The sequence below is a fragment of the Sinohyriopsis cumingii genome, chromosome 10 (genome assembly GCF_028554795.1).
Source record: "Sinohyriopsis cumingii isolate HCF-2022 chromosome 10, ASM2855479v2, whole genome shotgun sequence".
NCBI lineage: Eukaryota > Metazoa > Mollusca > Bivalvia > Unionida > Unionidae > Sinohyriopsis > Sinohyriopsis cumingii.
The window spans coordinates 50935343-50958510 of NC_142970.1; the positions used below are offsets into that span (position 1 = coordinate 50935343).

The following is a 23168-nucleotide window of genomic DNA, read 5'->3' on the forward strand; positions in this document are numbered from 1 at the left end:
CTAAAGCGGGTGGTATTATAGAAAGTTAGACAGATGTAGCTCTACAATCATATCTGGAATTTCTAGTTGCACTATAAAATAAAGAGGGAAAAACCTCATTTATTGGACCCGATTATTTTCTGCCCAAAATTCGCCCGTGGTCGAAATCCGATTTTGTGTCCGGATTTTAGACTTTTGGGTCTCAGCTCTAAGGCAGACCGCTATGAACTGCAAACAGACTGATGATCCTTGGCAAAAAGTTGGATAAGATGGGCATTTGAAATAAAGAGTGGTCTCGATACGAAAATAATGGGTCCGTTAAGAAAGAAAAAAAAAAACGGAACTCCAACTTTAACCACTCTGCTTATGCGCGAGCCAAATAGCCAATGAAAAACGATGTTTCTGACACAACTAGGCAGTATGTTATTGGAAGATCACCTGAAAGTTGGTGTTTTATGATGTATTCAGAAATAGCTTCCAAAATGTGTTTCCTACTCGAATTTCAGACGAAAACGACAAAACCTCCAGGGGTTAATGTGTTAAGGCTTGTTAATCGCTGTGTGCTCCCTGTCTTGTTGGATTACGAGTCCACCTCACTTAGAAATATGTGGAAATCTTTGTCAGGTCGAGACTAGCCCCCATTTCCTATTCTGTTTGGAAATGTTTTGTATTCATCCACAAATACTTGACTTTATCCTGCTGCTTATCTTTTGAAATCACTTGCGACATCAAACGATTGATCAAGAGTGATAAATACGGATACACAAAATTGGAGTGAATGAGACTGAGCGATCAAAGAATTCAGAAGGGAAGACAAGGTTTATCTTGCATGTATAGCAAGTAGACTTCACATTACTAGTTGTGCCAGCTGATCATTCCAATCTCTCTCTCTCTCTCTCTCTCTCTCTCTCTCTCTCTCTTTTGGCTCATCAACCGTAATTTATTTGTCTTCTCCCTTTGTCCACTGTATGTCTGAAATTTTATTAAGTTCTAGAGACCCCCAAGAGGCAGACATTTCTTGCTCTGACGTTCTTCTTAACCATATAATTCCGCGGTGCTTTTGTGCCACAATCACAATTAGTGTGTTCATGTTTGAATCCTATCCAGACCAATCATATTGGCTGCAGGGTTGTCTCCCTTGAGAGGTACTTTGCACTCGTTGCCTTGGCACCAACTAATTCGTGTTACTATGTTGCTAAGCACCAATTTATTAATACATTTATCGCAAGCTCTTGCATAATATAAAGGGCCTAGATGATGTTGCGTTACTACCTCTTTGAATGACAAAAAGTATGGAATCGTGAAGGGCAGCGATGAGTTCAGGTAAACAAATAGTTTTTTTTTCTTTAAATGCCCAAATTTTCGCATTTTTTAATATCATGATGTTAAATAAGAACGTGTTGGCAATATTTTATTCCGTTTAACTGCTTTTAATAAATGTAAGCAATAATATCTTTTGTGCGCATTGTGCGTTATGTAATCCTGCCATCCAGGGAAAGTTCCGATTGAAGATTCACATGACCACGTTAATTAGGATCCCATCTTCTCCTTTGGCGAGGCTGTAGATATAATTATTATTCACTCTGGAGAAGTTACCACTTTACAATAACGCCATCTGTAGGGACATTTTCTCTCCGCCAGTGTCCTTGTGTGCAGGGTTTCCTTTCATTCATTTTGTACACGAATCTAGACGTATCTCTAATAAATTATATAGTACTACTATAATTATAGCCATTATAATGTGTTTGGCACCATTACGGCTTTGTACCTGATCCATATAGTGTCTAGACAAACTACATGTACACGACTGCTACTTATATCAAACGTACATGAGACTATATTGTCACGTTATTTCTTGGCTAATCGCTTAAATCTTTATTTTTTGTTGTTGTCAGCAATATTCTTCCAAAGCGCCAGCTTGTTGTTAGCCACAATAGAGAAAATGGAAAAATACTTTGGAATTGACCATCCTTGTTGTAATAATTTCTAGATCTTGTTGTTGCTGTTGTTGTTGTTGTTGTGGGTTTAACGCCATTTTTCAGCACACGATAGGCTATACATGGTGGCCAGTATTAATGGTGGAGGAAGAACCCGGGAAAACCCCGGAAAGAACCACCGACCCACGAGAAGCTACTGGGAAGCTTTGTCACATACCCACATTAGCCGAATCCGAGACTCGAACCCACGCAGACAGAGGTGAGATGGCAGTGATCCGTAACGGAGAGCGCTTTAGACCACTCGGCCACTCGGGGCCCCCAATTTCTAGATCTACATCTCTTGTTATGTGAAAAGTCTGCTACTGAATTGTAAATTAGCACCTAGCTTAAATGCAACGTAGACATCAAGAACAATAATATTAGTGCTACTTCTTCTTCTTCTTCTTTTTAATAATAATAATAATAATAATAATAATAATAATAATTATTATTATTATTATTATTATTATTATTATTATTATTATTATAATTAGTAGTAGTAGTAGTAGTAGTAGTAGTATTTTAATAATGTTTAATGACTTAATTATCATAACATGTTCTTTTGTTGTTGATTCTTGTCTTTTTCTTCATGGTGTTAATCTCGTTGCTCTTGTATACCTCGTCGTTCTTCCTTTAGTTCTGGAAACAGCGGTAGATCAGTTGGCAGAGCGTCGGACTCGTGATCCAATAGTCCAAGGCCAGATCATGTCGGATGCCTCGCTGTGTCCCTGAAAATGCACTGAGCCAGTAATGTGTTAAACGAGCCGTTAAAACCCATAACAGGTATAATGTACACTTTTGTATTTATTGGTCGTGTCATAATGTCTTTGCTGTTCACTTTGCCTTTTTCACCCATGTTAGAAAGATCAATCATTTTTAAAGTCTGTCAGCCTTATCGATCTGTGAAGTAAAGAACCATCCATAAAATCTATCAGCCTTAACAAGCAGTCAAGTATCAGTCATCTTTAAAATCTATCAGCTTTATCGATCATTGAAGAATCAAACAGTCTGTAAAATTCATAAGCCTGATCGATCTGTGAAGTATCCATCCGTCTGTAGAATCTATCAACCTAATCGATATGTGAAGTATCCATCCGTTTCGTAAAATCTATCAGCCTAATATATATGCGAAGTATCAAACCAGATGTAAAATCTATCAGTCTTATCTATCAGTAAAGAATCAATCCATCTTTAAAATATATTATCCTCATCAATCACTGAAATATCAAACCATATGTAACATAATCTTTCAACCTTACGAATAAGTGAAGTATCAAACCATTTGCAAAATATATCAACCTTATCGATGAGTACAGCATCAATCCATCTTTAAAATCTGTAAGTGTTATCAATCAGTGAAATATCAAACCAACTGTAAAATCAATTAGCCTAATCGATCTGTGAAGTATCAAACCATATGTAAAGTCACGTCTAAGTGTGAACTTTGTGACCAAATTATGATAGTTGGAGCGTCAGTCATTTTCTTCGTCTCTGTCCTTTTTGCACCCATAACACGTAACATGTAAAAATGCGTTGTAGTCTGTCTGTCTGTTTCCGTAATCATTGTCTCACTACTGTACTTTTTGCGTATATCGTAGTAACCACCTAAAAATGAATTGTAGCCTGTCTGTCTGTATGTGTGTCAATTTTTCTCACCACTGTACTGCATTGTAAGTAACCATTTAAAACTACATTGTTGTATTATGTATTTATGTGTATAGCATTTAACGGAACATCAACACAATAATAGCTATATAATATAGATTAAAAGACTAAAGGTGAAAAGATGAAAATTCCCTAAAATAATAAAAAGGCATTCAAAAAAAAAAAAGAAAAAGATAAACGTTAAAAGGACGAAATCCTTCGAATATAGGGTCACAGTTGGAATTTTTTTTATTGAAACCATAATTATGCAGTGATCATAATATTGGTGGAAATGGCGGGGGTGGGGTGGGTGAGGGTTGGGATGTGTGAATCGTTCCATACTTGTAAATATATATGTCATTAATTGCAATATTTGATATTGCAGATGTTTTTTTAAAACAAAATCATAATGAAAAGAAAACAACAATTGTATCAGTAAACTTATAAATAGAAATGAAGAACAAAATTTAACTGTCGCAATAAGGAGTCCATTATTAAATAGCTTACATGTTCCAACGTCTCTTTTTGTCGTTTACATTTTTCAGGAAGAGTACGATATATCTCATACAAAGTGATGGCGGATACCAGTCTGGGATTGGTGGGAAAGACGAGGCACCAGTCTAGGATAAGCGGGATAATGTCTAAAGATGCCAAACATTGACATGTTTAAGGTAGTAAATTGTTGGGTATTCGTCAGTGTTCAATTACAAAACTGTCAACTGGTAACGTTAGAAACGATAATCAAAGAAAGTGACATAGGCATAGTACATTGATGCATTACTAGCGATAATTGATTTGATGACCTACTGAGATAGTATATAAATTTGTTAATTTGATCTTACACCTGCTTTTCTTTTGTCTGGTGTGCTTTCAGCTCTGTTAATCACTCCACAATTTTTTAAAAGTCACGTCATTCGAGACACATACTGGCAGGGCCGGTCTTGTGCCAATTTCAAGCCCCGCGCTTACAGGGGCCCCGCGCGTTAGTAAGTTATAAAAAATGCGTCGATTGAGAGAATGTAATTTTAAATCGATGGAAGAAAGTTCAATATCATATAAAACTTGTTTAAAAGATTATTTCCAAATGACATGCTCACATGGGGGCCCTGTGCGTAAATCCTGGGTGCCCGCCAAAATTATCCAAATCGGGACCTGTAATAATATGCTTGTAACACAGAAGGACACGACATTTGAAGCCGCATTTGGAGAGCACGAGAAATTCTTGCAGTTAAGTTTACAAATGAAAGTTTAATTGAGCGACATTGTAATTTTAAAACATGAGAGATTAACTAAAATTTGCAGAGCTTACCGTTTATTCTCGCTTAGAAGTCGGCTCAGTCCAACTGCAAACAACATAGAATTAGATCTGCCGGTAGGTCACGTTCTATGTTATATGCTACTTGTTTTACTGATTAGTCCAAATAATAAAATACCATTTTTTCTCAATAACTCAATTTCTTTGTGAACTGTTTAAGATGTATACAGAACTTCCCTAAAGGATCTGGCTTTTATTGTAATTTCAACACACGAATAACCTTGCCATTGTTGCCATTTAAGGGTCAACAATGTCTAACAATCTCAAAGGTCTTTCAGAGAGTTCAAGGACACTACTTATATATCTTATTATCTATTTATATTAATCTTGTTTGTTTTAATCAAAGATGCATACTTGTTAAGAGCGGGGGAAAATGACCGCATCTATCCCCACACAAATGAGAACCACTGCACGTGATAACTCATTATTAAAATGCTATACATATAAATTCTCTAATTTGTATAATACTAAAATTTATTCGTATTTTCGTTATTAAAATAATATTATTTATTCGTCTTTACAAATTCTCTTAATGTTATAACGTATCCTCCTGTAGGATCCAGAGATAGTACTTTCGTATCTGTTTCGTATCTGTGTGCGTCTGTGTGTGTATACATACATACATACATACATACCAGTCTGCGATTGGTGGGAAAGGCACCAGACTAGGATTAGAGGGATAATGTCTAAAGATGTCAAACATTGACATGTTTAAGGCAGTAAATTGTTGGGTATTCGTCAGTGTTCAATTACAAAACTGTCAACTGGTAACGTTAGAAACGATAACCAAAGAAAGTGACATAAGCTTATTACCTTGATGCATTACTGGTAATAAAGACATCACAGTATTACACAGACATCACAATACTACACACACACACACACACACTACAGTATATATATATATATATATATATATATATATATATATATATATATATATATATATATATATATATATATATATATATATATATATATATATATATATATAATAAATAATTATACAACTCGAGTACACAACAGACGATGGAACAATAACAATAGTAAAGATATTTGCTGGTTTTGAAGAAAAGTGGGTTATACGAACGTTAAACTGAGTGAAATTTGTTAAATGCCAAAGGAAAAAGTATCAGAAGAAAGAATAAGAAATAAAAGATTATAAAGCAAGATATATTAGATATTACTAAAAATATACCCAAACGACGGGTTTGTGGTCCTGATAAGGTCAGTATTCGAATGTTAAAAGTTTCCTTAAGCTGTGTCGGTAAAAGAAAATGGAGTAATATTTAAATTTATTTACAACCATTACAAGCCAAATAATCTCATTTTTGTAAACATCAGTCTGGTTTCTTTATTCAAAAAAACCACATTTGATTTAACAGTATATAGCATATTATTTTGCAATGCCTTACACAAACGAGAGGATGTGTAGTACAGTAATGTGTGTGCGCGCGTGTGTGTATTATTGTGATGTGTGTGTAGTACTGTAATGTCTGTGTAATACTGTGATGTCTTTCTAGTACTGTGATTTGTGTGTAGCACTGATTTGTGTGTAGTACTGTGATGTCTTTGTAGTACTGTGGTGTGTGTAGTACTGTAATGCGTGTTTAATACTGATGTACTTGTAATCCTGTGATGTGTGCGTAGTACAGCGATGTACGTGTAGTACCGTGATGTGTTTGTAGTACTGTGTATGTGTAGTGCTGTGATGTCTTTGTAGTACTGTGATGTGTGTGTGTGTAGTACAATGATTTGTGTGTAGTACTTTGATGTGTGTAGTACTGTGATGTGTGTGTAGTACTGTGATGTGCGTGTAGTATTGTGATGTGCGTGTAGTACTGTGATATATGTGTAGTAATGTGATGTCTGTGTAGTATTTATATGTGTATAGTACTATGATGTCTTTGTAGTACTGTGGTGTGTGTAGTACTGTGATATCTGTAGTAACGTGATGTATATGAAGTACTGTGATGTATGTGTACTACTGTGACGTGTGTGTAGTACTGTAATGTCTGTGTAGTACTGTGATGTCTGCGTAATATTGTGATGCCTGCGTAGTTCTGTGATATCTGTGATATCTGTGTAATACTGTGATTAGGTGTAGTACTGTTATGTCTGTGTAGTACTGTGATGTATGTGAAGTATTGCGATGTCTTTGTAATAGTGTGATGCTTGGATGGCTGTTCATCACGTCTGTCATAAGCCATAAAGATTTACTTTATAAATTGAAAAGATAGGGAACAATGTCTCACTGATTAATTGACTTAGAAATTATCCTCTGGCCATCTTCAACAAGTATTTGTTAATACTTCTGCATCATTTCATACTCTTGTGTTTTCGGGAGCCCCTCAAGAATCCATTTTAGGTCCATTATTATTCTTTGTCTATATAAATGACATTGAGGATAATTTTATAAGTGTGACTCACATGACTTTTTGCCGATGATACTTCACTGGTTTACTCATCTGGTACAAGTTACGCAGAATATAGTCCACTGTCAAAATATAGACCACCATAGGTAGTAGGTTATAACAATGTAAACGCCTATGTTACACATTTCTACACAATTAGATCCAGTTTTGCTCGACCTTCGGTTTCAAAATGAGGTTACACGTAAAAGAAGAGACTGTTTGGACTTTCTGTAACTCTGGTACCTTCTCTAAACATACTGATAATATCTGTTAACATGCATCCAAACGGCTAAATATTTTGAGATCTATCAAATACAATCTCGGGATAACATCATTAGGAAGAATGTATTTCTCTTATGAACCGTTTATCCTCGCTTATAAACGAGTCCAACTGCAAACTGCACAGATCCAGATCTGCCGTATCATAATGTGCCGGCAGATGCGGGTCTATGTAGGCTCTCGGGAGTAATCAGTAGAACAAACAACGCATACCATGATCTGCAGGCGCATTATGCTACGGCTGGTCAGATGGTTTTTGTTTGCAGTTGACATGGCGTATAAGCGAATATAGTTGGTACGCCCTTTCTTGGTGTATTCTGATATAATATGGGATGATTGTTTTATCTCCGACATATTAAAACTCGAAATACTCCAACCTGAAGCGAGAACTGCAGCTGGGTTTACCCGTTGTGATTCTAGTAACATGATTTACAAACTGGCTTCCAATTTGGGAAAGAAGAAAATTTCATAATTTTGTACCTTTCACGAAATTCTGTATTGTTCTTCTTTCTCTTACCTCCAAGATATTGTACCTTTGTTCACAGAAGGTTGTCCGACATTTTCTTGACAACAAGCGATCTGAAAGGTCTTTGGGTCGAAGGTATTCAAAAACGGGATCATTGCTTCGAACATTTGGACCAATAACCTTTCTTTCATTCCATTCGAATCTTAAGCACTTTCGAAGTACTGAACTCTTCTTTCGGAACAACGAACCTTCGGACTTGTAACGTGCCCTCTGACCACTGAACCTTCAAAACATTTAACCTTCCGACTAACGCACTTTCGGACCACTGATCCCTATGGGATATTGAACCCCTTCTTCCGACTGATGCACCGTCGAAAAAACGAACCTTCGTACGAAAGACCCTTCGGACCAATGAATCTTAAGATTCGGAATATAATGCTTTGGATCGGTTGAGCTATCAAATATCCTAAATATTCAAATCTTTGAAATCTTTTAAATTTTTAAACACTTATATTGAAGAAACTCAAAGAGTTACATAATCGTCTAAGACAAATTATGTTATGGCATCATGATCCTCCCTTCCACGTTATCGTTAAATCCGATGAATTACACGTATTTGGTATTAACTTGTCGTTTTCTTCTTTTTCCATATCGCTCATTTCTATACTGTATGCTGTTCATTGAAAATACTCTATGCCGGCGCAAATGCGCATATTTCCATTGAAATACCCTATGCCGGCTGCAAACGTGCATATTCCCTATTTCAGATAATAACTCGTGCATTTAAAAATATCGTTCTCATAATCTATTGATTTTTACGTTAAGTAGGCAACTGGTTTTGAAATGGTGGAAAAATCGGACACTGTGTCGTAAATTGTTTATAGACCATCTCTTTATTTCTAACACTCGCATACACACTTCAGCAAATGAAAACATTTGTCCTTTTTGGTCAATGGTTTTATATTTTGACCAAGACATCTTTCTTATTTGGTATTTTAAATTAATCAGCACAAAATTACACAAGTGGCCAAAATGTTTGATGCGTTTATGTTATAGATATGATCGCGCCCACTGTTAACTCACAACTCAAACTCCAACATAATATTTAACAACGAATAATTCAGCGCTTGGGTGGCGCAAGTAGTTTTCACGAGGACCACCCATGTAGGTTGAAATATTTAGTCCCTTTCAGCATCTAGCCTTAGCACGCAGTCAAATACGTCAACATGTTATTTTACCTGCTGTAAATGTCTTCAAGAGAGAAATAGTTCTGTCTTGTATCATTATACTAACAAATACAATCAGGGGAGGGGTATGGGAGGAGTCGCTATTTGCTCCACTTGACTAAATTTTGAAGAAAAAAGGCCACTTGACTCTATAGTGAATAGCTCTTCAGTATTGTCCTTTCATAAGTCACCCATACGGGACAATATTGATGTGTGCTGCTTAGAAAATAATATGTTGAAACAGTTACGCATCTTTTGATGATTGACTTGACAACTGTACAATAGGCAGACGTTGGAATTCATCCTAGAATCGTAAATAATAGAAACAATTGCAATGTGCTGGGTATTTACACCCGTATGGTCCATTTCGGACTAGTACTTTATTCTTCGAATCTAACAAGCGCTTTAACGTTATTCATGTGAGAGAAAAAAAAATTGGGGTTAAAAAGTGCACACTGGCTGAATTCTTCGCGTGAAATCAAATTATCATATTTTTGCCACCCACCCATCCCGCCGTTGACACCTTCCATCAATTGATCAATAGACAAATTTCACGCTGTGTTAAAAAGATTTGATTTTGTTTAAAATATCAAATTTATCTTTAGAAAAGGCGAACAATACGCCTGAAAGATTTCCAACAATATGGTTCTTATGCTCTCGTTTGAAATAAAATATTCCTATTTATATCGAGCGTTCCTTGTGCAAAACTACAATGCTGGATAACGATTCAGGTTATTGGTGGAATGGAGTCCCCAGCATTAGTACCGCGAACGGCACATTAAAACGCCAGCTCCGCGTTTAATAGACATATACGTAATCACTAGTAGGGTATCTTAGTTCTGACCTTGACCGCTGGACGAAGTATGTGGTTTATAACCAAATTTATTGTCCAGAACGAAGTATTTATTATCGGACTTGGAACGACTGATAGCGTTCCTTGTTGTCTTAAGTACAAGCCATTCACAATGTTTGGTCAAAGAAACTTATTCTTTAACGAAAGTAACTATGCTAATCCCATTTTTCTTCGGGTCACAATGACCTTGAAATCGATTAGTTATATGCCGTACCTCAGTTTTTCAAATTTGTTTTAGTCAGTGACACTGGCTTTTTGACCAGAAATCATTTGACGTCGACTTCTACATATCACCAACTTTAGGTATGTGATGCAGTCTAATGTAATTATATGAAGAAGAAAAAAAAAACATTTTATTTTCTGTCAGTGACCTTGGCTTTATGATCTCCAAAAGCATAGGCTTCTTCCATACTCCAAATAAAAGCCATATTTTGAAGAAACCCGTATTGTTATCCGAGTCTGTGATCTTAACCAAAACCACTCAAACTACAAAAAATCCATAGGGTTCCGCTTTACTTCGTATAAAAGTTATTTACGAAATTTGGTAATGGTAAATGGCGGTGACTGGAGTCATTGTGCAGAAATTAGTGCACAGACAGATGGATGTACATCGAAACACATCTCTTATAATATGCTGTGCCACATGACAGGCATATAAAAATGTGGTTGTGTGTGATAATGGATTTTTAACGTAGCTTTAACAATTTTAGTCATATCGTTACGATGTCTGCAGTGTGGCAGTTTATAGTGACGCCTAACTCTGGGGTATCATGTCGCAGACATGCAGCATGATGCCCCACCCCGTCACATTATCCTAACACCATGCCGAACAGTCCTAACACTAAACTCTTAATGTTGAGCGCCATGCGAGGTAGATGCATGTACCATTTTTAATAGTCTTTGGATTGACTTGGCCGGCGTTCGAATCCGCGACATCCGGCATCCGATGCGGACGCTGTAAACACTTAGACCACTGGAGCGGTCTATACAATATTTCATTAATTAAATATGGGGAATCGATAGTACTCTTACTGAAAAAGCATGTATCAAATTCTTTTGTTGCTATTTTCTGGAATATTTTGGATTATGATTTATGTGTATTGAGACAGCTCAGATATATTCACTTGTGATCAATGTCATGGAAATTAAGGGTTTGAAAATATATCAATGTAACGCTACTGTAAATAATGAGTGATGTCATGTTTTGGTCAAAATATGAGTCAAAATGGTGGCCTAAACGGGAACAAGTTTCTTCATATTTTTCTGTGCCTCTGACATATGTACATACATACAAGCCTATGTCAACAAACACGTTCTACAAGATCATTTCATCATGTGTAAATTACAGAATGGGTTAGTAAAGTCAACCTCATTAGTGTCTTGATTTTTTCTCTCGTGAGAAAGAAAAGATATTTGTTGTACCTGTGTAAATTATCAGTTTGTTTTGGAGCTCTTATAATTACTTGGGCTGCACTAGTGACGGCATGAAAAGGTTTTCGAGGCGAAGCGGATCTGAGTACAAACAAACCCGCAAAAATGAATTGGTGACAACCACATGTAAAACGCTTTCCTAATACTTCATAATGAAGAAACAGACGTGGTTTATGAACTAAGCTCTTGCAAAATTGCCAAAATATGCCAATTTTTTCTGCATGATAAGCAATTTAAATTAATTATTCGTTAATCGTTTACATGCATTGGTATGTGACATAATCTCACAAGTATCAAGCATGCACTGGAAAGTATAGTGTGTGTACTTGTTTATTTGCTTGTGCAAATGATTCTGTATTAAAAATCCTATTCTGATTGTCAAGTGCGTACATTGCGTGACACTTGTCTAACAGAACGATGATAAAAACCTGTGTATTCACGTTTTAGAAACTTTGCCACTGTATATTTTACAGATTTTATAAAAGTAAAAATTATTCTATAATTTTTAACAAATTTACTTCGACGTGGAAAACATAAATAAGTACATAAAATCCAATACACAAAAATGAGTTTATTTCAGTTTGTGGTTTGTGCTGATTCTCTCTGTTTACACCAGAAAAAACAAGTATAAAACAACAGAATGGAATGTACAATTCAACAATATCACAACACATTCATCTGGTAATGAACAGCCATGGTAATGCATGGGAATATTTGGTGTCAAAATCATACCCTACCTCCCAATGGCTTAAGTTGGAAGTCCAATTTGGTTGGGTTTTGATATCCTTCTGATTTCCTACAAATTACACTGTGTGAAATTACAATTTGGTATGTAACTGTGGGTCAGACTGACACAACTGAAAAATTTTAAAGATTATTCCTTCACTTTCAGACTGTATTGTTAAAATAAAGGTACCAGTCCAACAAATTGTGGCAAGGAATATCACCGGGTGTATACAGAATTTCATGGAGAGGTTTTACTGTTGTGTGATATAAAATTTCCAAGAAAACTTGAAAATTAATCTAAAAACGTTCATTAAAATTGTGTTTTGGATTGTAAACCATGTTTCTGAAATATGGAAGGCGGACCCAACCTGACCAAACATCTGAATTAGAAGCCATTAAGTTCTTTATATGAACTGAGAGCACTTACTGAATCATAAAATCAGGCCTCTTTTGTGACACTTTCTGCCATCAAACTTACCGATTATCAAAATTACTGGCCTCAGACTTATCATTTATCAAAATTAATTATCTCCTACTTTCATTTATCAAAATTACTGATCTCAGACTTTGATTTATCAAAATTACCGATCTGTGATTTATCATTTATCAAAATTACTGATCTCAGACTTATCATTTATCAAAATTACTGATCTCAGACTTATCATTTATCAAAATTACTGATCTCAGACTTTCATTTATCAAAATTACTGATCTCAGACTTATCATTTATCAAAATTACTGATTTCAGACTTATCATTTATCAAAATTACTGATCTCAGACTTATCATTTATCAAAATTACTAATCTCAGACTTTCATTTATCTAGTCATCTCAGACATTCGTTATATCCAGAATTACTGATCTCATACTTATCATTTATACAAATTACTGATCTCAGACCTATCATTTATAAAAAGTACTAATCTCAGACTCATTTATCTAAAATAGTCATCTCAGACTTTCATTTATCAATATTACCGATCTGTGATTTATCATTTATCGAAATTACTGATCTCAGACTTATCATTTATAAAAATTACTAATCTCAGACCTATCATTTATAAAAAGTACTAATCTCAGACTCATTTATCTAAACTAGTCATCTCAGACATTCATTTATCCAAAATTACTGATCTCATTATTAACAAAATTACTGATCTGAGATTTATCATTTATCAAAACTGCTGATTTCAGACTTATCATTTAAAGAAAATACTGATCTCAGACTTTCATTTATCAAAATTACTGACCTCAGACATATCATTTCTCAAAATGACTGATCTCAGGATTACCATTTATTAAAATTGATAAAAACCGACTCTACACAAGAGTTTAACATCATAGCATTGTTAAGTTTTGGGGTGAGGTCAAATTGATTTTATTTCATGGTACATGTACTTGTACATGGTACATAGCATGATGTTCTTTTTTCTTTAGATACATTCCTTTTCTTCCTCTTTCAATTCTTAAGAAAAGAATTCCTCAACTTCAAAAGAAATTCAGCAAAATATATTTTTTTAAGCAAAACAAACATTTAAAAAAAATCTGTTGTGGGAGTTGAAATTATTAACTTCCTTGAAAAAATAAAAACAGCATTTTCACCATAAAACAGTGCAAAAATATTTTTTTCAGTAAGGCAAGTAACCATATGAAGGACGGATAATGGTGAGAGAATGCAAAAAGGGTAGACATGCTACACTCACATTTCAATACTGAAAAGCAAGGTCCAATTTCAAATAAATTCAAAACAATATGGGACCTATCTACCACAGACCTGGACATATAAACATTATATTTACGGTCAGACACATGATAATAACTATAAAGTACAAAGACAATTACAATAAAGCTAAACAATGTGGGATTTACCCAGTCAATTCACCACAACCATGCATTTTTTTTACACCTAATGTGAAAAGTAAAATCAGAAACACAAGTTTCTCAAATATATTCACTGCTTACTCTAACAGAAGAAAAACAGAAAAGATATAATTAATTAAAATTGGGTCCAACATAAAATGCAAACAAGGAGATTTAATGACAAAGCTGGGAAAATTAATCTATATGTAGTGTCTACAAAGGCTAGTATAATTACATGCATTAGCTGAAATTAAACAGTTTAAAAAAACAACCAACCTCGTTTTGGATTTTACAAATGTGAAAAGATTACTTACAAATACAGACATATTCAAAATTTCACCATTTTACATATAACAAACTCTAGAAAAAAAACCCACCTTGCAATACCTAGACCAAATACAGAATAGAATTAATGAATCATTGAAGTATTGTAAATCACAGACTGTAGAATTCAGTTATCAGCCATCAAAGTATCATAAATCTTCACAGACAGTAGAGTTCAATTAATCAACTGTCAAAGAACAGTATATCTTGACAGAGAGTAGAACTCAATTAACCAAAGCATAGTAAATTTTCAGATCCTTTTTAAATAAAAAAAGAACAAAAGCATCTGACAAAACCTCATAAGTTAATATTTCCAATCTAACATGAACTTGTTTTGTCTCCCAACAATATGCATGGAGAAAATGACAGGTATGTATCTCATACAATGGACACCTCTCTTGGGGACCTGCACATGTCACCAATGGTAACACTCTATAAGACAAAACACTGCAACATCATGACAAAGTGTGTTGCCTATGGTTGAGCAAGATGCTCTCATTTTGTAGTAATAGGTCAACAAAGTGAAAATGGTGTAACGAAGCTGAATTCTTGTAACTAACCACGTTAAAATTGATAAAATGACTAGAAAAAGGTATCTATTTCCAAAGAAGAATACCTGTTATTAGCATTGCAATTTTGTATTTAATTCTTTATGCTAGGATATTCAAGAAAATATTTTCAAATGCAAAATGGAAAACGTATTTATCTATTGAAACAGATACCTCTTTTCAAGTCATTATTTTTCAAGTGAAAGCTTAGATTTTACACTGGTTATATTAATTTGAACGGTTCAAATATACTGCACAAAAAAGTGTGGCCAATCATCATGTTCCAGTCAAACCAATTAAATATCCATAGTACCATTTCATTTAGCTTAATAACTCTACACTTTTGTTCAGAGTATACATAGACTGTGAAAAAATTTCTAATTACACGTAGATCTTTCATTATATGCAAAAATATTATTTAAAAGCACAACAAATCAGACACTACATACAAGCCATTTCAAAAGTTTTTTTTTGTCATTATCTAGTCTAACTGGCATTTCTGTACAGTAGTAGATGAATTTTCAATAATATTTCTTTGGATATCAGCAAAAAATATGTTGTAAGAGTATGGCCTACTAATCTTTCAATCTCTCTTATACTGTGCAAGATCCTGTGACCCTTCATCAATGGCTGTGTTAGGGGTGGGAGGTGGGGAATTGCCATCAGGCACCAGGCAATGGCAGCTGCTGTTGGATTGTTTTTTGGCTCAAATTTTCATAGTATTTCACCTCACCTAAGCTTAACTGGGGCAATTCTTGACAAAACATATTTAGGGTGGGTGGGTGGATGAAGGTTAGCAACCTTGACAAAACATATCTGGAGTGGGTGGGTGGATGAAGGTTAGCAACCTTGACAAAACGTATCTGGAGTGGGTGGGTGAATGAAGGTTGGCAACTAATATTGAAACTGTTTTCTGTGGAAAAATATGACTGGCGCTAAGAAAATATGCCCAGGTACATTTGAATGGGTAGAAATAAAAAACATTACACCCTGGTGTCTCAAACCTTTGCAGCGCCACTGCCCTTCATCATGGAAGACTGTGCCCAAGTTTATACAAATGGCTTAAAATTTCTCAGATGCCTACTTTAAATAGCAATTATATCGTCAATGTTCATACATGTGCAAATAAAACAACCACTTTCAGTGTAATGCATGCATTCAAAATGGAACATGGAATGATAAAGGTGTCCAAATTTATAATTTGAACCAAAAATAGCCAATTTAAACATTTATATTGCACAAACTACATTAATGTTAACATTAGAAATGATTACTACTGCTTCACCTCATCTTTAAGCATGATTGTTTTTCATAAATTGGTTGAAAAAACTATACACTGTGGTGAGGATGAATATTTTAAAACATCTCATGTGGAGGATGATGAAATTGTGAAGCAAACAAATGAGATGCAATACACTTCCTTTACTGGCATATAGCTCTTACAAAAATTCTGCTTTGATCTCGATAACATACATTAAATCAGTGAGTTGCTTCCCAAATTCGGCCAAACCTGCATATAGCAACCACTCAAAAGATCAGTTGAAGTGATCTTTATAGACGCTTTCAATAAATATGGTTGTCGACTATATCCCTGGGATGATTTGGTTTTATATTTTATGTCACAGCAACCCAATTAGGCTATTTAGTGCCAAGGTAATTGGAGTAAATTGCTCTGCCCAAGGATTCCCCATGGCAGCACATGTACTAAATGACTGAGGCATCAACAGACCCATAATTAGACTGACCTGAAGTTCAGTACATAGGTTGCTTAAAGTTACGTCTTCCCCACAGATACAGACAATCCCCCATCCTCCAACCAAAACCAACAAAAAGACCTTGATGATTCCAACTGCTATACACAGTTGTTGTTGTTGTTGTAGGGTTTAACGCCATATTTCAACATACGATAGGCTATACATCGCGGCCAGTATTAAAGGTGGAAGAAGAACCCAGGAAAACCCTGGAAAGAACCACTGACCCACAAGAAGCTATTGGCAAGCTTTCTCACATTCCCACATATACACAGGATGACAAGTTTGGTTCAGTGTTTTTAAACACATCAACACAATTAGGTTATATATTATTTGATTAATTGGAGTCAAGTACCTTGCCAATGCCACAATAGCTAACCTAGGCTGGTTCACATTATGGCAGCATGTCACAAATCAAAGGACAAAAAAATGTCCAGTTGGCCAGGTGGTCATTAAGCACATGCAAAATATACAAGAAAATAGGTGGGGACCAAACAATGTGGTGGTAATAAACAGGTATGTGTCACTACAAGCAGGCAGTTGATATATAAGATTTGACTTGACTGGTATCAAATAACAGATATTTCTCTAAATTATGAATTCTACTTTCCAGATGAAAGAGTGCCTACTTAAAACAAACTTTCTGAAGGGGACAGTTCTTATTCTCCAATAAGGAAAACAAATATTAGTGAAATCATTCAATAAAAGGAACCCATTCATTTAAGTACTAATTTCTGGCAATATTCACCTTTTCATTATCATCCTTAGATAATTGCTTTATCAATTTTTATTCTGAGCAAGTACTTGAATTAACACTCATTTTTTTAAATGTCTGCTTAATTCTATGATTGCTCTGGAAAAATGTCTTCCCAACCTGTTACACGTCAGTGTTCTTTAAGCATGCTGTTCAGACAGTGTTCTTTAAGCTGGTTATTAAATCAATGTTCTATAACAGTCAGTGCTCTTGAGCATGTTAGTCAGTAATCTTTAAGCTGGTTTCTCAGTCTGCTCTTTAAGCACATTTTATTTTTCAGTCAGTGCTCTTTGAGCATGTCAGTCAAAGCTCTTTAAGCTAGTTTCTCAGTCAGTGCTCTTTAAACTGGTTTCTCAATCAGTGCTCTTTGAGCATGTTAGTGCTCTTTAAGCTGGTTTCAGTCAGTGCTCTTTAAGCACATTTCTCAGTGCTCTTTGAGCATGTCAGTCAGTTCTCTTTAAGCACATTTCTCAGTGCTCTTTGAGCATGTCATTCAGTGCTCTTTAAGCTGGTTTCTCAGTGCTCTTTGAGCATGTTAGTGCTCTTTGAGCTGGTTCTCAGTCTGCTCTTTAAGCACATTATTCAGTCTGTGCTCTTTAAGTAGGTTTTTTTATTCAATGCTCTTAAAACTGGTTTCTCAGTCAGTGCTCTTTACACAGGCTTCTGTCATATTTATTTCAGGTTTAAAGGCAACTGCATCCAATGTTTGAACAATAGATAGCTTGTATCATTGATGCTTTTATTGCAGGAAGATACATAAATCCTGAGTAAATCAAGAATGCCTTAAAGATTGTTTGCCAATGAAACAAAATTAGTCTAATATACAGATCATTGTTTTCTTTTTCTTTTAAACATGTATAAAGCTAAACAATAACACACTCAGATCTGTGTTTAGCAGGATTCATACTGAACTCTGAATGATAAATTCAAAGACTTTTCCCAAACTTTCAAAGACCACAAACAAAGATTTCCAAGACCTATTTTCGCTAACATTTTGTATACAGGTTATATGAGACAATAACAAATGCAAAATACAATGATATTGTTTAACGATGAAATTCAACTATAATTAATTTCCTAAAATTGCTTTCTAATGATTTGGAAGATAGGTTAACATTCATTGTTATTTCAGAAATATCTAATGCATGCATCAGATTCAATACAAAATAAATTGTTCTCTTAACAGACATCAGTACTGCTTTAAATGCATTAATATAGTTGCTGTTTTTTCTCTTCAATTATTTTGGCAAGAGAAGCCACAGCTGTCATCTTTTCCTCTGCTCTTCTCCTAAAAGCATTTGACTATGTTACAAGCACAAGTCTTTTTAACTCTACTTCTTCTGCCTTCTGAACAGAGGACGCATGAAGACTGACAATGTCAGCTTCAAGATGCAGCTTTCTGGTTTTAAGTTCTTCAACTTCACTTTTGGCATGACTTGTAAGGGTTGTTTCTCCCATCAAAGCCAAGTTGATCGTCTTTTTACACATTGCACAAAACACCTTTCATATATGTTTTATCCTTTTTCAGCCATTCCTTGTATTTCTCTTGTTCAAGCCAGATATAGTTGAAAGAGCAAAGACCTGGCATTTTTAAACACGAGGTGAAACAAAACTGAAGACATAAATCGACTGAACAAATTTGTAATCCTCGAGCCTGTGTTACTTTCATGCACTTTCTACATAGAGTGAGTGCTTGTTCAATGTAACCAAAATTCAACTGGCTGAACAGCCTTGTTAAAAAAAGATCATGAATTAATGTAATGAACATTCTGATTGGCCAAAGATGATGGACTAGTCCAATCAAATTGAACGATTCATCAAAAGAAAGAAGCCAGGAAAACCAACTACATTCGAACCTTAGGCAATTTTATTTGTGATAATAATAATAATAATAATGAGGACTTTGTAGAGCGCCTATTCTTTAGAAGCTCTAAGTGCTTTACAACATTAGAGAACACCTAAAAACATATATAATGATAAGATAACAAAAAACAAACACCATGAAATTAGAAAACAAAAAATGTGCTGAAAATAGGTATGGTGCTGACGTCCTTTGATGAAGGGTGTAGCTGGCTTGCTTTGATGAAGAGTGCATGTTTTATTGAAGATGCCACCAAGGCCAACTTTGGATGGCCAAACATACGTTCATTTGTTATTGTGGTGGCAATGAAACTGAATGGGTCATCAAAAGTAAGAAACCAGGAAAACTCAGCTACATCCAAATCTAACAACCATGGACAATTTTATCTGTGATTATGTAAAGAAATCAAAATTTTGGGGTTTATTTCAATTTTCATAGACTTTTATAGACCTCAGGGTAATCTGCTCGATTTTCCCAAACTTTCAAGGCCTTGAAAATGCTACCTCGTTTTCCGCAAACTTTCAAAGACCTTCAAAGACCCTACAATCCTGTATAGACTTATTAGAATGACATGGAGTACAAGCTCTAATCCACTTGTAACATATGGATGATGCCGACATAAAATACACAAGGCATTTGTGCCACTATACCTTTTTCTCAACCTCTTGAGGGTTATGAGATGTGGATTACTCTCAGGCATGTTGTAAAAAGCAACAAATGGAAGCATAAGCTGTAGTGTCATTAGCATGTCACACTGAAATGGTGTCGGCTGACATCTTACCACTAGATCAGCCAGGTTGGCTACTGTGGAATCTTTGTGAAAGGCACAAAACTCCAATTGCCGCAAGTAAATGACCTGTGACGCTGTACCATAAAACATCAAAAACAAACTTTTTTCTCAAGTGAACTGGTAGCCAAAGCAGCTCAGTGTTTGACATGCCACACTCATATTCAGTGAGTTGTGAATCCTGCACAAAGAAGCTAAGGTCAGTTGCCATGGTGATCCAATAGGCAAGGCACCTTACTCCAAACTGCTTCAGCACTAAACAGTCTATCATGTGCCGATGTGTTGACCAACACATTCAATCAATAAAGAGAATAGGGCCTTTGTGACAACTCAAAGGGACAGATCAGGTAGAAAACAGTTTATGTGCTTTGGATTTTTAACGTAGCTTTAACAATTTTTCAGTCATATCGCTATGATGTCTGCAGTATGACAGTTTATTATAGTGATATCTAGCACTGGGACATTATGCCACTGACATGTAGCATGATGTGCCACCTAGTCACATTATTCTGACACCAGGCTGATCAGTCCTAACACTAACCTCTAAATGCTGAGTGCCAAGTGAAGCAGCTGCTAGTACCATTTATATGAGTCTTTGGTATGACTTCGCTGTGGTTTGATTCCATGACCTCCTGCATCCGAGGTGGACACTCTAACTACTAGGCCACGAGAGCAGTCTATGTAGAAAACACAATCTAGTCTTCAGTGTGTATGAATTATGAATAAATATTAATTATTTCTTTATCAAATTGATGGCATGTATACAGCTAATTACCATAGAAGCCTACTACAATGACTCATTCAGTCTTATGCATAATCACTGACATATAGGACAATGTAAAACAAGGAAAAACAGTCATTTACATCTCTTCTAAAAATGCAGTAGTTTATGTCACTAAGCATTAATTATTCACATTTTAATACAATTTATCCTTGAATCACAACTTAATCACACTTCAGAAAAAATATATCCTTTGATGCATTAGTGACAAACATTTAAAAACTTAAGTGCTGCAGTAAACAAAATCTTTAATACAAAAGACAATTATTTTCTCCACGCTGTATTGCCATTAATGATTATGTGTATTTGTGCTAATAAAATGACATGCCTAGATAGTAAAATATATATGAATATATAATTACCGAAATATATATAAACTTGAATGTGTTGTAATCATCAAGTCTTATTCTCACAAGATTTGATGATTACAACACAATCAAGTTTAAATATATAAGAGTCAAACAATTTTTTCTCCAGATATTCACTGATTCCTTTATGTAACTTAAATATACAACAATACACATCTATATCAACTTTCCACTTATTCAAATTGTCAACTTTTTATGTATACAAACATGACATTTATCACATCAAAAGACAACTCAAGTCCTGAACATACTGTATGTTGCTGCCAGAGCAAGTGCCTCAGTACAGTGCTCTCTCTCATTACAGCACTTTTCATATATAAAAATGACTCACATTATATGTAAGACAGTCTTATAATGAGGTATGTTCTAACAAGATAGTGTTATAACAGTGCAAACAAACAAAATTTAAGAATTTAGTAATGTTATGTCACACTGTATCCGGTTCTATTTATCCAAGCACTAAAACTGAAAATAATAAATTAAATATTAAAACATGAAACAAAATTTAGGATTCATAAACACATCCACAACACACCCACACTATACAAGGGGATGTAGTACCACACATACCCTCGTAAAAATTGGAAGAAATTCAAACTGTACAGATCCAGATCTGCCATCTCATTACATGCTGACAGATCTCAGCAATATGCAGTTTGCTATGAATTTAAAGTAGAACAAATCAACACAGACCCTGATCTGCTATCACATGATGTGCTGGCAGTTCAAAGTTTATGTTGTTTGTAGAAGTACCCAACTTATAAGACAGTGTATACTGTATACAGAAGGGGTTAATACTGAGGACAAGTATACCTAAATAAATTTTAAAAAATCCATAATCCTGTTAATTTTACACAAGAATGTTAAAAATCAGACCTCACTAACTTAAATTTAAAGAAAATTGATATGTTGAAGTTGTTCTAATTATGGTCTCATTACAAAATGATTGTGTTGGAACAGAAAGTGGATTCCTGTACAAAGATTTGGTTAAATGCATAACTAAACTCAGATAATGTCAATATTACTGTGAAATACATAAAATTTTGTTTCAATTTATCCAATATTTCTGACATATATATATATATATATATATATATATATATATATATATGGTTGAATCAAATCATAAATTATGTATATTAAGATAACTTTAAATTATGACAAGACGCATTATTACATTTACAAAATTTGCATACAATTTACATTAGGATTTAAAATTTGCGCATACACTTTACATTGGGATCTAAAATCTGCTCATACTTTGTAGCTTGGGATCTAAAATCTGTACACACTTTACACTGGGATCTAAATCAGTGAATACACTTTACACTGGGATCCAAAATCTGTGCATGCACTTTACAATGGGATCCAAAATCTGTGCATACACTTCACACTGGGATCTAAAATATGTGCTTACACTTTACATTGGTTTCCAAAATCAGTACATACACTGTACACTGGGTTCTATATACAATAACTGTCCCTGTATTTGTACAGTATTTTATCATTCACACGCAGAGAGGACATCTGAATGGAAGAATATAAACAGAATATACACAATTTAACTTTTGATCCTGAGGACTGGTATGCTTCAGTGATTGGTCTTCTAATAACATGAAGCTGTGAAACCATGGAAACAATGGATCCCATTACAAGCCAATATTTGAAACTGTTCCTTTTTTCAGTTCCTTTCTCTTCTGCAAAAAAAATAAAGTAAAAGATAATGATTGTTAATGATTGTTTTTAACAGTGAGAAGCATTATTATTTTAATCTTTATAGCAATGTATGCTAACAAAAAAAAACAAAAAAAAAGCAAGAGAAATA

At 34.7% G+C, this 23168-nt stretch overlaps 1 protein-coding gene and 1 long non-coding RNA gene across 2 annotated transcripts in view; one reads left to right on the forward strand and one right to left on the reverse strand.

The window, feature by feature from the left end:
• Positions 1-2593: 2593 nt before the first annotated feature.
• LOC149790138 (uncharacterized) lies at positions 2594-4440 on the forward strand. Its single transcript, XR_016424023.1, has 2 exons — positions 2594-2738; positions 4145-4440. It is a non-coding gene; the product is annotated as an uncharacterized LOC149790138 (long non-coding RNA).
• Positions 4441-22346: 17906 nt separating this feature from the next.
• Positions 22347-23168, reverse strand: part of LOC149790139 (protein PTHB1-like) — an 82159-nt gene continuing 81337 nt past the window's right edge. Inside the window, exon 23 of the mRNA XM_089972119.1 lies at positions 22347-23040. The gene's annotated coding sequence lies outside the window, so the exon portion shown is untranslated. The remainder of the gene's footprint in view (positions 23041-23168) is intronic.